Below are 15,474 nucleotides of genomic sequence, written 5' to 3'. Positions count from 1 at the left end.
CTTAGATCCATATAGAGACAAAACCCAAAACTTCTTTAAATTCTTAAATATTTCAAAATATAAGTCTCTGACCATCAAGTACATTTTCCGTTTTGGAAAACAGTTTGGCAGTTTCTTAAAGAGTTAAATCTACACTTATATGATCTAACCTTTTTAGTCCTAAATAGTTAATAAAGTGAAAGTTACTAAATTTAGATATTAGTAAAGTCAAGGTCCATACATAGACTAGTAAATGAATGTTCACTGTTGCTTTATTCACAATAGCTCCAAACCGTGGAAAAAAACCAAGTGTCCATGAGCCAATGAATGAATAAGCCAATCATGCTATATAATGGAATACTACTTGGCAATTAAAAGGAATGAGCTATTGACACCAAAAACGATATAGATTAATTTCAAAATAATTGCACTGAGGCAAAGATGACAGATCCCTCCGAATGCACACAAGAGAGAATACTGTTGTATTCCATTTATACAGTTGTGATCCATTTATATAAATTCCAGAAAAATGTAAATTAATTTATAGTGACAGGAAGCAGATCTGTGATTGCCTAAGGATAATGGGGAGGGGAGGTAGGGCAGGGAGGATTGAGAGGGAATGGTTACAAAGGGGCAGGAGGAAATTTTTGGGGGTGATGGATATGCTCATTATCTTGATTGTAGTGATGGCTCTACGGGTATATGAATATGTCAAAACTCATCAAATTGTAGACTTTAAATATATAGTTTATTGTGTGCTAGTTATGCCTCAATAAAGCTGTAAGAACAATTCTAAATAACAATAACAAAACTTCTAATATTTTTTTATTTCAGAGCTACCTATCAGCAAATGTTATTCTGTTGGCTCTTTTAGTTTTTATTCAGGGGAATCCTAACTTCTACCTTAACTTCTACCAGCATGACTCATGCTAGTCAGACTAAGCATTATCATCTTCACGAAATGAATAATGACAACTAATATGCATTGAAAGCTTCCTGTTGAACAGTGATACTCCAATGCTTTACCTATATTATCTCATTTAATGCCCAGAAAACTTCCTAGTTTAGATGCTATTATAGCTTCATTTTACAGAAGAAGAAATCAAAGCAAGAGGTTAGGTAATTAGTCCAACACAAAAAACACAAGTGTGGAGAGTCCAGATTCAAAACTATAAGCAGTCCACTCCTGGGCTTCTTATTTATCACTAATAGGACATAACTACAAATTTATTTGACAGAGCCAAGAATTAATGCAGAAACAAGGGCATGTTGCTGTAACCCTGTAGCTGTTTCCCATGCTCTTTGTTTGGCTTCCTGGTCCTCTGTGACACTAATTCTTGTTGCTTTTAATTCCTCATAGCATAGTCTTCCTGCCTGTTTTCTAGATTTCCTACTGCCCTGGTTGTCTTCCTAGATTCTGAGTTTGCTGACTTTATGGTCCTTAACACCTGTCTGATAACTTACTCTACTTTAAATAGATGCATCTACTGGATTTTTCAGGTAGAATATATCTGTGGACAAGAAAAGCATGGATCCTGTTTGACACATGGATATGTGTCAAAAATCTCCGCAAATAATTCAGAGTAAAAGGATAGGTAGACAGACAAAATAAGAGGGATCAGGCCAGGAGATTGGTGAGAACTAAGACAAAATCTAGTACAAGAGCAGCAGAGTGTTGATATTAACTTTTGCTGTAAAGTCCATAGAGCAAGAGGGCATCAGGGTCCCCCCGTCCTCCAAGGGCTGGGCAGGCGTAACTGGCAGGAAGAGAGAGCAGGGTTAACAGAGCAACCTCTGAAAAGCCCCTGAAACAAGTCCTTCATGAAGCAAGCTGTCCACAATGAATCTAGAAACCGATGGTCCCAGACCCTGGGCCACCTTTTCCTGGGTTGACAAGGGTTGCGAGAAGGCCCTAAAAAATATGGCTTCACAGTATTTTCACAGCTCTGCCAATCTCTCATATTATTTTGACTTTCTTATTTTTGATCAGTATGAGAAAAAAGAAAGATTACAATAAAAACCACATGGAGGCCTCTTCTCAGGCTGAAATCCTTTGCTCTTTTCTCTAAACAGAAGAAAGTAACCTTCCACTTTTAAAGGATCCCAAATGTTTTCCAGCCTATAGATGAACAAATAAATATCTTTGGTAAATATAATATCATGGTTTACTCCTTCTTTATTTGTTCAAATACTAATTGAGCACTCACTGAATACCAATATCTATTCCAGAAATGGAAGGTACCAAGAAAATTCCCAGTCATTTCCTACACCGAGTCCACAGTCCAGGAAGGCAGACAATTAAAAGACAGTGATATTGTATACAATAATTTAGGGAGCCTCAAGAAAAAACATTTAAGACGGGGGCGGGACTACAGGGGAAAGGGAGGTAGAGGTTCAATGAAGCTTCCTGAAGTAGGTGACACTAGAGTTATTCATTCCTAGTCTTTTTAGCAGCTCAGCTTCCTTTTATAGAGCTTGGCGACTCTGATATCTCAGATTCTGCTGGGATTGTTGTCTGGTAGCCCTTATGTAAATCTATGTCTTGTTAAGCACGAAACAATATAACTTAAGCAGAATGAAAACTCAACGGGTTTTTAAACATAGATTTAAAGTGACTTCCTAAGAGTAGTCAATATGGAGAACTTGTGATCCAAGGACCTGGAATGTCTTTAAGAATTAGTATACTCAAGGATGAGTGTGTAAATGAACAGTTTTAGGGAAAATGGGGCACGTTCATTCATTTATTCATTCTCTCATTTACTCACTCACTCATTCATTTAGTAAATAAATAAACGAACAAATATACTACTTGCCAGGCATGGTACTAGACATGGGGGATTCAGAAATCAATAATTTGTTTACAGGTAGACAATAAACATTTGTTAATCCATAGTTTGCCTTTATAGAAGATATTTATCTCTTGTCACAATGCTCACTTGTCACTGTTGTCCAAATCAGGCTACTGTTCTAGGTTGTTCTAACCCAGTGTGATTTTGCTCTTTGGTTATTTTGTGAAGAAACAATAGAAATATTTATGTTTATGAAGAAGCAGTAGAAATAAATAAGATCTGATCAACAAAGGGCAAATTTGTAAATTCTGCTACTGCTTGATAACTTTATGTAATGAAAGATTACTATGTTTTGCGTGTATAAAATAATCACATTTTAAAATGTTTTAAATAAGTTCTCTAAGTTCTTAAACAAATCATCCTTATAGAAATTGATGTCGTTTCTGAAAACCTGTTTTAATTTTCAGTTTTGGACCATATAGCCATACCATTGTTCAACTTAGGATGCTGTGCTGCCAGTTTTATAAGACTGTGAGCATGGTCTTAATACTCTATGCTAATGTACTGTACATCAGGCTGGAAGCTTATCTTGACAGGAAAACTTGGAGCAGGGCTTGTGGAATGATTTTGGCACTATACACTGGAGTGGAAAATATTCACAGGCTGCAACAAAGTCTGGCTTGGATGCTACAGGAAAGGCAGCACTGGCTGGAAGACAATTAGCATAGGAAAGTCCTGGGCACCTTTGTGAGAGGCCTGCAGGATGTACCTTATATTGAGAAGGGGCAGGATCATGGAATCATGTGCGTTTTCATGAGAACTGAGAGGAATGGCAGCTACACACGCCAAGTTAGAAAAGGAACACTACCACTGAGCACCACCATCACCGTCTTTCTGATCCAAAACTCTTCATGTGCAGAAATAAGATGCCAAGTGAAGAAAGAATACTTACTTCAGAGGTTTTAAATATAAAGCCTAGAAAAATCCTTAGGCACAGGTGTAACTGCTTGTGTGAGTATGTCGAACCAAAACCAGGCATAAAATGATCCTTCATTTGTCTTGAAAAGTTTTGAATCTATTCTATGACAATTCTGGTAAAAATATAAGTGCTTTATTTCCTATGTATAGGCCTGTTAGGTGAGAAAAAATTGCTTTTTTTTCCTTTTTGTCAGGAGGCTTGGTTTTGCTTTTAACATACTTGCAAGCTCTGAGCTTTGTCACTGAAAAATATATAGCAATGCCGATTTCTATGAAGAAAGACAATGATGACATATGTATTTTGACTAAAAGTAAAAAAAAAAAATCTAGTGACTTTGTGATAACTTCATGTGTTGCTATCCCTGGGAGCTGTGTCACTTTCTTGGAAAAATGGAGAACTTGCGATTATTTGTTCCATTTGACCCAGAAGTCCAGGGTAACAATGAAATTTGATTAAGGCAAAGTGGAAAATATGATTTCTCACTTCCTGCCTCTCCCAAATAGAGAAACTTATATAATAAAAGAATGTTCACACAATGAGGCTATTAGACCCCCATAGATGGTGATTGTATAGGTTGAGTCATGGACTGTGCCCAACTGAGGAACGTGAAGGTGACCCGTCCCCATGCAGGAGTGTAGGGGAAGGGCTGCAGTTGCCCTGCCCTTCCACTTATGAGAGAGGGGATGAATGATATGAAAAGAGCTGAAAAAGCATTCAATTGTGAATTCCTTAACAGCGAAAAGCATACTTTCGTCTTTGATCTCCTCATGTCTAGCATGGTTTTAGCACGTAGTAAGTGGTCACTGTTACACTGGACTAGGTTAACATTCTGGGAATATCAAATATTGAAATGAAATCCACAATTTCACTGAAACCAAGAAGAGGCAGAAACATATAAGGAGTATTAACCATTTGCAAGGAGATAAGAAAAGAGCCTGGTGAATGACAGTCCTTACATATTAGTGGCACGAGATGATCCACAGGAACATTGCTTTCTAGAGAGGGCACTTTCAGTGCAGCATAAATAAGGGGAGCTTCAGTTTAGGGGTTGCCTTACAGGTAGCTCAGGAATGCCCAGCAGTATATGCAGAAAATGCATAATAGTGCATTCACACTAATAGCTCTAGCACTGGGCAAAGTCTATCATTCAGAGGCAGCTCTGGCCAGCTCTAAGCTCTGCCTTTAAATCTTTAGAGTTTGTCTACATCTGATACCACAGAAATTTTATAAAACTGTGACAGCATAAGAATTACTTTAGGTTTTCCTTCCCACATCTTTTTCAAACCCCCATCCCACCATCGTCTGGAGATCTGGTCTGTCCCAGTGACTCAAATCTGCACTCTCCTTATAAACCTAGCTCTTCTGGGTTGAGAGCTAGATAAACCACATCACATGAATTGGATTCTAACAAGACTTTTGTATGCCCAAGAACGGCACAAATAGCACACTCACATGCATACCTTAGTATATCCTTCCTGGCCAGATATCAGTTTCTACCCCCATATCAAGACCTCTTTTTGCAGGAGGAAAATGACCAGACAACTTGGGTAAAGTCCCAGCTAGACTGGTTACTAAGAAAAGCAGACAGTCAGGGGAATTGGGGAGCACAAATCTTTTTTATGCCACGGCACAGATATATTTGTTCCATTTATTTTCCTCTTGTAGACCTGTCATTGATCCTTGGAAAGTGGTTTGGTTTTGTTTATTTTTTTTAACTGTGAAAACTTCAGTGGTGGTTTTTCTTTTTTTTCCTGCTTCAGGCAACTCTCTCTCTTTCCCCCTCAGCTCTCTCTCCTTCGCCCACTTTTCTGGAAGCGATTCTACCTCTTACTGAAAAAGAGCAAGTATAAGAAGGGGAATTTATTTCAGCCCAAGATTGCCTAAAGACATACATTAGAAATAGAAAGCAATATAAGCATAAAAAATAACCAAGGAAGTTTTCTATTAAAGCTGTCAAATTATCACAAATGTAGTGGATTAAAACAACACAAACTTATTTTCTTACATTTATGGAGATCAGAAGTCTCAAAATCAAAGTGTTAGTAGGGCTGCATTCCTTCTGGATGGAAGCTATGGGAGAAAATCCATATCCCTGAAATTTGTGGCTTCTACTGGCTGCCTGCATTCCTTGGTGTGTAGCCTTTTTCTCTAACTCGAAAGCCTACTGTGCCACATCTTCAAATCTCTCTCTCTTTCTGAACTCTACTTCCATCGTCACATTTCTTTCTCTGACTCTGACTCTCCTGCCACCTTCTTTTCTTTACAAGGAAACTTGTGATCACAATGAACCCACTCAGATAATACAAGGTAATTTCCTCATATCAAGATCCCTAACTTCATTACATCTGCAAAGTCACTTTTACTATGTAGGGAAATATATCCACACCTTCTTGGGGTTAGGATATGGACATACTTGGGGGGTGTCATTACAGGGTTCTTCTTGATGTTTACTCTCTTTGGACTTCTGTTATAGCATTAATTCATGTTGCAATGTAGATTCTGGAGTTCTGAAGAAGTGTGGTTAAAAATTTTATCAGGTCTTAAACAATTAGATTCATTTCACGTTTTGTTGAACCCATATACAAAACAATGTGCTGGGTGCCAAATAATTGTAATATTAAAACAACCATGTGTGTGAGTAATATCTTGATTATTTTCTTCCACAGAATTCTGAAGATCATTTTCTTAACTGTCAGAATTAATGTATTAAGCCTGTTAAGAGTCTGAAAAATGTTGGAGACTGTCAGTTAATTGTTAAGAACTTAATGTGCTGAGGTCTGAAACTGAAAAAAGTAAGATAATTCATATACATTAAAGTGTTGTAATCAATACCTTAAAGATAAATGTCAAGAACTGTGAAGGATTTAAGATTTTCCTATACTGACAAGTTAACATGTTAACCTGCTGTAATTTCATTGGTGCTATTAGAAGACAGGTAACTTCTAGGTCATAGACAGTGGACAGTTTATTGGAGCAATGGCAGTAGCCAGAGTGTCAACATTTTTGCATCGATTCCCTGAATGATGCAAAGAGGGCCAGATGACACCTGCACACTTAGTAGTTTGTGTTACATGAAACTAATACCAAATTTAGGAAACTTGAATCTTTTACAATAAGCAGTAAACATGACTGCTCTTTGCTCTGGAGGGAGACGCTATCTTCCAAGGCCGTTTGTCACACAAACTTCCTTAAAATTATCATCTGGAACAAAGCGCAGTAAGTGCCTTGCTCACAATACACACAGAAACATGGGAGAACGATGGAGAATTGTCTTTCAAAATTAGACATGCCAATCTTCATTCTTATAAACAAATCCTTTTAAGCATCTATATCTGAATGTTCCTTAGAGACCTCGAATTCAATATGTCTTAAATTAAAATCTTATTTTACTTCTGCCAAACACCTTCTCCTTTGTTCCCTGTCTTAATGAATAGAGCCACTATCTACTCAGAATTTCAAACTTGAGATCTAGTACTTGTTCTAGACTCTTCTCTAGCCCTCCTACATATAACTGTCAAGAGGCCCCTTTTTAGTCATTTACATTCTCTTTTTTCTCTTTGTCTCCACTGTCAATAACAAAATTAAAGTTTTCAATGGTCATTGGCCCTCTGAGACCAACTTCTGAAAATGAATGGATTTTCCTAAAACACAACTTAAATTTTATCATTCTCATTCTCAGAAATATAAAGAATTTTCTTAAATTCTTTAAAGAAAATAAACGGCGTAGTGCAACAGGAGTTGAGAGCCCCAGATGTTCAAGGTAAAATCCTCTGTCATGAGTGTTCCAGTTGTTAAAATGAGTGCCACAGAGGTCCTGGTGCTTCAGCTGAGACAACCTCGTCACGTCCTCCACACTGGCCGGAGTAAAGAGAAGGCTGACTCATATCCCCTTTTCCTATGCAAACCCTTAGAGCCTAATCACCACCATCAGTCTTGAAACCATCAACACTAACCTAATTTTATCCTTTAACCCTATTTATTTCAGTAACCCAAGAAGCCCAACATGGCAAGGTAATCCTACAACTCCATGCATTATTGCTCATATAGCTCTGTGTATCTCCTTTCATGACTCCATGGCCCATCTCTCTTCAATAGCACCAATGCCTCCAGTGCATCTCTTGGAACTAGTAATCAACCATCAGCAAAAATTTCTTTTATCGTCAACCTCTTTTGTGAACTTTCCCTTTACTGTCAAATCCCCATCACTTCACTTCACTAGCTGAAAAACTTGATTCTCCCCTAAATGCACTGCTTCCTCCTTCAACTGATGATCTGTTTTCTCAATCTCATTGAGGTAGATTAGATGCCTTCCTTGCTCCTCATGGCTACTTTTAGGCCTTCTTCCTGATTATGAACACCAGCTATGAGTCTGAAGTGATCACACTATCAAAGTACCTACTACCTTCTCCTTGCTATTGCCACTCTCCCTAATTCCTTGAACATTTGAGTTCCTGGCTCACTGTCACTGTCTCCAACATCATCATAATTTTTGGTGATTTCATGATTCTTGAGGACAGTCTTTCCATTCCCTAGCTTCTCTTGGCCTTCTTTGCTCTAATTACCTTATCCTCCACTTCACCTCAGTTATTGTCTCTCTTGTCATAGCTTAACCTTCATCATGACTAATAATTGCAACCTCTCTATAATCTCAGTTGTAGTTCCCATTCTCTGATCACGCTCTCCTAAGTTTCTAGCTTACTCTCCATGCTAAAATTTCTCCCATTCCATAGGTATTGCTATTCATAAATCTTATCATCTTGTCACTGTGATTTACCCTTTCATGTTCTCATATCCCTCCTTTCCTAGTTTATACGTTATGATCTGATGTTGGAGTAGTGAGTAGTGTAAGAAAATGGAACCAGAGAGTATATGAAAATATTTGTTTAACATTAACTTACAAAAGAGGTCTATCACGGCCTGAGGGTGAGGCAGAAGAGAAATAAAACACTCAAGCCTGTTCCCAGCCTGCTCTCTATTGTCCAAGAATTCCATTTTGGCTTTAAACTTGTACATCCTACAGAGGAGAATCAAACTGGCCAAGGAGATGGATCCTTAGGAGACAATTTAATGTTGCTCCCTGATACTCATATGTATGCCATTTTGGGGAGGGATATCATTTACATCCTCCCCAAAGGGGCTCAAGTGTGTATCTAACTACATGCAGTCCTCTTTTGGAGAGAGTGCTGGTAAAGATTCTTTTCTCCAGGGATTAGTGCCCCTTATGGATTTAAGTCACTGGCTATTGCTCAGTTGCCTACCCCTGAATTTGGCTTTGGGAATTAGGGAATGTTTAACACAAAGGAGGTAACCTTTGAACTTGACTTTGTAGGATTAGTAGGATTTTGCCAGAAGTAAAGTAAGAATTTTCAGTGGCAAGAAAGATAACTATTGGCAACACTTTTTTCTTTCTGCTTCATAATATTCAGAAAAATTTAGACCTCTACGTCTATATATTCATACAGCATATGTTTATGGCTCAAAGTAAATATGATTAACTAGATAAAACCCACCTTTATAAATCCTCTTTTTTACATGCAAAGTAAATATTTTTAAGAAAGAGGTTTGATTTATTTACATTTTTAATTAAATGAAAATTACAGATAAAAGATGCTATACCACTCATCTTCTTAGGAAAAGAAAATATTGCAATGCAATTAAAAGGACGCCTCAAATTATAATTAGATTTGAAATTTAATTATGACTAGAATACTTCATCCTTATGCACACTGACACCTTGTTGATACATAACCTTTAAAATATTTTTATTATATTTACTCTAAGATCTTAATCTGTGGACTAAATAAAATCCTTAGATTCCTAAGAAGTATTAGAAATCAGTACAGAATACAATGTGCTGTTTTTTCTGGAAAAAAAATATTGTGTTTTTGAATTTTTGTTTTGACCATTGTTGAATCTTAGTACAACTTCCAGTTGAAAAACATTATAAAAATCTTTAGCAGACATGGGTTAGTATAATAACAATTTTCATAGCTAGAGAGCATCCTTTGGTTCATACCTGATAGAGTTACAGTATTCCAAGTTGAAAGGACTACAGAAATTTCAATACATATTCAAAAAGCACATTTTCCAGAAAGAAAATTCTTCTTATGGAATGTCAACTATATATATGTATTGCAGCTATTTGAAGGAATCTCTTCTGCAGAGAGCTCTGGTTAAATACATTTGCTATAATTAACTTCCTATGGCACCATTTGACACTTCTTGCAGCTTAGAAAACAATAACTTTCACAGTAAAAATGATTTAGTTACAGCATAATGTGCCCTGACAGAAATGTTTTGCGATAAAGATCCCCAATATGCAATTATTATTAGCTTGATTTGGAAAATATTATGTGGTGAATACTGTTTGAAGAATTGCCACTATAGTTTACCCGGTGTCGAAGAATGCACTCAATATAAAGTGGAGGTCTTTATTCATGGAAGTCTGTATTCATAGCCTTTTTGGTAATCTTTACTTTAAAATACTTGTTTGTTAATTAAATAATTTTATATATATGTATATATGTATGTATACATATATACATATATATAAACTTACCACTAGGCATTTCTTACCTTATAGTATACGGTGGCTATAATTTAACCACACTTATTAAATTGATTGGTTTTCATGGCAGTAAAAATAAAAGGCTTGCTTTTATAAACTCATAAGGAAAAATTCAAAACAGCAAAGTTTCATCATCTGGAATAGACTTATTTTTATTCTACTGAGTTTAAACTTACATGCCTCGCTTAACCCCTCCTTACCAAACCAATTTTTACCAGGCAACTTCTGCTCCTAGATTAACTGAATTTCTACAAATGGCCTGCTTCTGTGGTCTCTGTATAGGCAAACGTCTCATTGAAGTCCTTATCTCTTTTAAAGGGACTTCAAAGGTCCATTGAAATCCAAAACTTTCCTTGAAGTTAAGTCAAGTTTTGCCTGTTTTAGGGCTGCAGGATTTCATCCAGAAAAGCCTGGGTGGTTAACAAGGAAAGAGCATGTTAACCTGGTTGGATTTCATCACAAGTGGAATTTGGTCTGACAATTTTGGCTCTGTTAGGGGGTTTAAAGCATATTCAGCTGTGGAAATGATAAAAGGATTCCCCTACCTGGTTTTATAGCACAATAGCTGAAAGACCAGCAGGTATTTCCAAGCATCTTTTAGTGCACATCCCAAACTGCTACACCAGCTGGATCTTCAGTGAATGAAATAATCCTGCTGTTAAAGCATTTGAATCCCAGTCAAAATCACTGACAGTAAAAATCCAGGTGGCTATGCAAATTGGTCATTTCCTTAAATAGTAATTTGAGTTTCACTAGGTGAGCCCTGCTAATAATGACAACCAACATTTGTGCAGCATGTTTCAATTCACAGAACAACTTTTACGTATATTATCTCAATTAGTCCTCACTAGAACTCTATGAGATGAAGAAACAAGTTCAGAGAGATGAAGTAACTTGCCCAAGGTTCTGCAGGTAGTAAGTGGTGAACCAGGATTTGAACCCAGACATTTGAAGTCCAGACACGGTGGGTTTTCCCTTAGACTAAGAGTGACTGCTAGTGTGGGTGATTACTTTTTCAGAGATCTTGATTCAAAGAAACAAGAGCCGCTTTGTCTTCTTTTGGGAGTCTTATTTCTATAGGTCCTTTATGAAAATAGGATAAATTAAAGTTTGAGCTTTGTGCTCATAATAAACCAAATCTTACTAAATCTTATTTTTAAAGAAAAGTTGGAACTTCAGACTTTCGTGGACACTACCCCAATTTTTAAATGTGTTGTGTTAATTTGGGTTATTGTTTCCAACTCTTCGTCCCTTCCTGGTGATAGGATTATACATCCACAGCCTTTACCGTGAAACTTCTTAGAGCTTCCCAATAGAACAGATAGAATACATATCACTCAAATCATTGGTTTTGGATTTGGTCATGTGATTTGGATTGCCCAGTGAAATGTGAGAAAAAAAAAATGAAGTGTGGTTTAAGAAGTGCTTTTTATCTTCCATCCCACTTGAGCTCCTGCATTTGCCCCGATAGGTTCATTCTGCTGCCCTAAATGGAGAAGACATGTAGAGCAGGCTGCAACTTTACCTGCAGTTTGAAACCAAGTAAATCCTAGTAGATGCCAGTGGATTCCTGATGAGCCCAGCAGAGCCCGAGCTAATAGTCAAGACTATGAGTAAGAAATAAATGTTTATGGTTGTAAGCCATTGAGGCTTGGAGTTGTTTTTTATGCAGCAGATCCTGATCAATTTAAACTTGAAAAAAATTGCAGCACAGCCCAAGTTAAATAAATCTATAGACTGCATGTAGCCTGTGGCCACAGCCTGAGATTTGTGAGATAGATCTCGACCAGTATCTTTGCCTATCCTAGCATTTAAACCTCTGGGAAAAACTTATGTCAAATGTTGGGTACATGTAATATTTAGAGAAAAGAGACTATTAGTTTAAGGTCCGATACCTAAACAGGCTCTGTGTTCCTTGTCGGGAGAGATATATAAACTAAGGCATATAACTAAATAATTGAGGATGTATGAGTGAAAAGAGAGACTTCTGTCATTTACTTGGATTAACAGGATTAGCCTACATTTTCCTCTGTCAGCATTATTTTATACATGTAAGCCTAATGCCCATAGAAGAAATTTGTTTTCTATCATCCATGTTTGTTACCGGCAAAAATTTTTAGGGTCCCTGAATAAAGTTAGAAGATTTTGACCTATATTTAACATTTCATTCTCCTTTACTCTGAAAGAGGACTCATAATTATTGAGAAAATATCTAATGCTTACTAGGTCTTGGGAAATGCAGTAATTTATTTTATAGAGTAAACATCGCCTGGGGAATTAAATAAGATTTACTTCTCTGCAGAATTCAGGAGAAAATCATCATAGGCAGACACATAGCAGAGAGAATGTCGATAATCTCCAGTCGAGCTATAAGCTTGGAGATACCTTAGTGGTAGAAGACAAGAGAGAGGGTCACACCACAACCTCTGAAATCAGTTGCCTCCCTTTAAGCAAAGCCTGTCTAGTCTGGACATGACCAGGACCCTTCAACTGAGCCATCTCATTTTTATAAATGTTTGATATGAAAACAGAGGACAGTACTGAGAGCACACTTGAGCGTGAATACACAGGCTAATGCATTCCAGCCTACATATTTTCCTAATCTTAGAGTGGTGGAACTGGTATAAGAGTCAGTTACCCAGGCTTCCTTCCATGTGAATTATGCTAACAGGTCCTTAGACCATTTACCTGCTACTCAAATAATTGTTTCATTTTGATTGTGATAAATGCCATAAAGGAGAAATGCAGGGTGGCGTGAGGCTGCATTTTTATAGGTTTCATCTAGACTGTGCCATCAAGGAAAGATTGCTAAAATAAATGATATCTAATTGGACATTTGAAAGAGGGGTGAGTTGGTATTTAGCCTGAGAAAGGAAAGAGTTAAAATGGGATTATGCAGAATATGTGTGTGTGTGTGTGTGTGTGTGTGTGTGTGTGAAGAAGATATTTCAAGTTTTATACCAGTAATTTTCAGGGGGTTACAAGATTTGAAAAAGTATCCCATGAAATGATTATGGTCCCTTCCCTATGACTAATTTAGAAACGGTGTTCTATGTCATGAACAGAGAAGAACATATGAAGAGGTTAAATATTGTTGGACAAAATGCAAAGTAAAATCAATAAGCATTATGGTTAAGAGCCTGGAAATGAATATCAAACAGATCTGGTTTAAATCACAGTTCCCTACTTCCTAGCTTGATGACCTGGGGCAAATTACTTGTTTAACTTCTCCAACCCTATTTTTTTTTTCATCTGCCAAGTAGAGAAAATAATACATATCTTAGAGTGATGCTGTAAGGACTAAGTGAAACAATAGATGTAAACTGTTTAGCGTTGCGACTGTCAGATTGCAAGCATTCAGACATTGGTAGCAGGAAGGTGAGCGGGTTCTGTGGATGGATAGACCTCAGGGCACAGTGAATGGGCACTTTAGTGGGTGACAATACATTGTAAAGGTCTAATCTATGTATATAATCAACTTGTTTATTAAAAATTCAAACTTGCTTTGCAAGTTATTTTATTTCTCCTTAGGCAGTTGTACTAGTTTTCTAGGGATGCTTGCTGTAGCAAAGTACCACAGACTATGCATCTTAAAACAACAAAAATGTATTTTTCACAGTTCTGGAGGTTAGCGGGCCCATGCTCTCTCTCAGACTCTGGGTAGAGTCCTTGTTTGCCTCTTCTTGGCTTCTGGTGGTGGCATCAACCTCGGTGTTCCTTGGCTTGCAGCTCCGTCACTCCGACTTCTGTCTCTGTCCTACACAGTGTTCTCCCTGGGCTCTGTCTCTTCTCTTCTTGTGAGGATACCTGTCATATCAGATTAGGATCCATGCTAATGACCTTATTTTAACTTGATTACATCTGCAAAAAACCTTATTTCAAATAAGCTTACATTCAGAGGTACTGGGACTTAGGACTTCAACATATCATATCTTTTGAGGGGACACAATTCAACCCCCAACAGTAGGTGAGTGAGCAGTTATAGGGAAGAGCCTATTCACCAAAGATGAGAGGACTCATTTTGCAAAGTTGACTTTGCTAATCATAAATGATTGAGGTCCCCGTTCTTTTAGCTCCTAGAATTCTAAACAGGCCTGGATTATTAAATTAGGGTCCTGAACTTTTTAAATGTATTTTTTCTCAGTTCTAAAAGTCTTCTTGAGGAAAAGCTCAGGCCTTGTCAATATTTTATCTCTTATAATAGAGAAAGGGGGTTGAGGAGATCTATATAGTAAGAGAAGTTAATCATTTTTGAAACTATGCTGGAGGCAGGATGATATAAAACAATCTATTAGCTTGACTGTAGACTCTTAATGTAGCTCCTTTTAATGGGTATTATTGGAAGGTTCATGATCTTTTGATTGTTTTTAAGATTAAACCTATGTTATAACATTGAGTTTTTTTGCTTCTTGCATCCTTTATTCTATCAGAGTATTAGGGTTCACATGTAGGATTTATAGTGATGAGGTCATATATACTCATAAAGGGATAGAAATTAATTTAGGATTTTTAAAATTAAGGAATTTTCCTTCATTGGACAAGGTAATATTTAGAATTTTTAAATCATATGTAGCAAAAATTCTCATACCCATATTGAAAAAAGGATTTACAATACGCTTTTACTCTTGGTTGTATGCATCGCCTGTGTAATATTAGATACTCCATCCATTTGCTCAATCCCTGTTTGATAATAGGCTCCTCCCTGTCTGCCTGGCATGGCTCAGCTGTGAGTAGGATGAAGATAGAGTGGTGCCGTCTACGGTCAAGCCCCAGGAGGGAAATTGGGGGTCACTATTCAGCAAGCAAAATGGGTAACATGATTTCAGTGTCCCACAATCTACCCCATTTGGTCCAATAAAAATAAAATGTCTCCTTTAAATTCTACTCTCAGGCAAAGTCTCATCTGACTTCAAACAAAAGGGTCAAGGCTTTTCTCAATAGATTAGAAAATTTTATATTTTAGCTGAGGACTTTCACGTTATTTATTCTCCCTCTGTGCAGATATTTTACTGGGATGGACAGAGTGACTTCAGTTGAAAAAATGGCTACAATCCGTGTTTCCTTAGAAAGGAAAAATCACTGCATGTCAGAAACTTGGGGATTTCGTCCCTGGGCAGAAATTTCCCCAAGTATTCCCCTGTAAACATAATATGAAAAGA

Source organism: Pteropus medius, unplaced genomic scaffold (genome assembly GCF_902729225.1).
Source record: "Pteropus medius unplaced genomic scaffold, Ma_sr-lr_union100, whole genome shotgun sequence".
Lineage (NCBI taxonomy): Eukaryota > Metazoa > Chordata > Mammalia > Chiroptera > Pteropodidae > Pteropus > Pteropus medius.
This window is presented reverse-complemented; position numbering follows the sequence as displayed.